Source organism: Tupaia chinensis, unplaced genomic scaffold, assembly GCF_000334495.1.
Source record: "Tupaia chinensis unplaced genomic scaffold, TupChi_1.0 Scaffold000567_1, whole genome shotgun sequence".
Classification (NCBI taxonomy): Eukaryota; Metazoa; Chordata; class Mammalia; order Scandentia; family Tupaiidae; genus Tupaia; species Tupaia belangeri.
The window spans coordinates 1,295,492-1,297,641 of NW_006160080.1; positions in this window are offsets into that span (position 1 = coordinate 1,295,492).

Genomic DNA, 2,150 nt, shown 5'->3' on the forward strand with positions numbered 1-2,150 from the left:
GCTGCAATCCCTTCTCCTCCATTCTCTTCTCGGGATCTTGGGTACACAAGCATGTGCGCCCAGCGTGAGTTTAAGCCACCAGGTCCGGGACTCGAACCGTGGTCAACTACATGGGAGTCCAGCGACATAGCCATTATGCCAACTGCTGGCCCTAGAAGCTTCCTATTCTATTGACCAGGGTTGGTTCACATGGCTACTGTTAGATGCACGTGGGGCTGGGAAAGTAGCTATTTAGGAATGGGAAGCAGAACAGCTTATATTGGATGTCTGCCCTGAGGAAAACGGGAGTTCTATTCAAAAACAGAAACTCTGTGGGGCTTGGGGATAAGAAATGGCAGCTAGGTAGGCAAAGTACATTATCTGCCCTAATGTGATATTGGTAACAATGTGTGTATATTAAAGTTTGCATTTGAGTATCAATCAGGATGGTGGCAATGATTATTCTGTAGTTCCTTGCTACATGTGTGGAATCCTTGGGAGAGCAGAATGAGCACTCCCTGAGAGCTTATTGGAAATGCAGAATCTTTAGCAGACACAAGAATGCAGGGTTCTTTGTTGAAAATGATGTATATGGTAATAGCTTTCATTTGATTATTACACACTGCATGTATGCTTAGAAAAACATATTGTATGCCATACATATGTACAACAATTAAATGTAAAAAAGAAATCATATAATAAAATTGAATAAAAAAGAATCGAAGAATCTTGGGTTCCACCCCAGACCAAATGATTTAGAATTTGCAGTTTGGGGTCGGCAGGTGACGTGGTGGTTAAGGTGCTGGACCCCCACATGGCCAACTGTGGTTCAAGTCCTGGACCTGGCAGCTTGCTTTCTCATATTCTCTTTCTCTCTATGGTCAGATTTTAAAAATTGGGACCAACAGTTAGCATAATGGCTATGTCGCTGGATTCCCATGTAGCTGACCACAGTTCGGGTCCCAGACCCAGTGGCTTAAACTCATGCTGGGCGCGTGTGCGTGTGTGCCCAAGATCCAGAGAGGAGAATGGAGAAGGGATTGCAGCGTGGTTATCCCCCTGGGGGGTGATTTCTTGCTTTCTGTCTCTCTGTCTCTCTCTGTCTTTCTGGAGAGTGCATGCGCCCTATAGCAAAAACCTCTCCAAAAAATTAAAAATTAATAATAATAACAAACAAACAAATAAATAAATGCAGTTTAACAAGCTCTCCAGATGATTCCTATATACATTAAGGTTTGAGAAGTACTGGTCTAGGTGACTCAGTATAATATGACAAAAACACTCTAGGTAAAGCAAGTTCTATTGTGCAACAGAACAAATTGACATCAATATTTTTAAGCACAGAAAAGGCCAAATATAAGAATAATAGGCAAAAATCAGAGATCACTGAAATGTTATAAGGTGAGCATCATGCAATATATACACAAGAAGAAGAGAGATTAGTTTTTTGGTCAGGTGTCGGTGGGATGAAACATACCCAGAATGATGACTATTCTGCCCTTCCATATCCTAGCATTGCATTTATAATTATATTCAGTAACATTCAGTTCCTTATAGCACATAAAAGTATCAATTCAGTCTTCATCAGCAAAGATCAAATAATCAAGCACCCAAATGGAGATATCCTTAAGAACAAAAGCAAATCCAGCGTCACCAGTGATAGCCAACATTATAGTTAGGTGAATTGTTATAATATCCTACCTCAGAAATCTAAGATTTCCTTTCTGTAAGATTCTGATTTTCAGGGGCTGGCCGATGGCATGGTGGACTCTCACATGGGTGATCATGGTTTAAGTCCTGGACCTGGAGGCTTGATTTCTCACTTTCTCCCCTCTCTGTCACTCTATCTCTCTCTGGTCAAATGAAAATAAATAAATAAATAAGTAAATAAATAATTTAATTAAATCAAATAATTCTTAAAAAAATATTTTGATTCTCTTTTTTAAGCTTTTGTTTTAGTTCTTCTATGAGAGAGAGGCACTCCCAACAGGATCTTCACACTGTGATCCAGCCCCAGCAGCAGCCAGCCTGGATTGTGGAAGTGTATGCATGCACCTGTGGCTAGCATGTTTCTCAAGCCACCAAATCTGGACCTCGAACTACATAGTTGGCCATATGGACTCTGGCTATCTTAACTACTAGGTCATGGGCAGGCCCCATTTTTTTTGCTT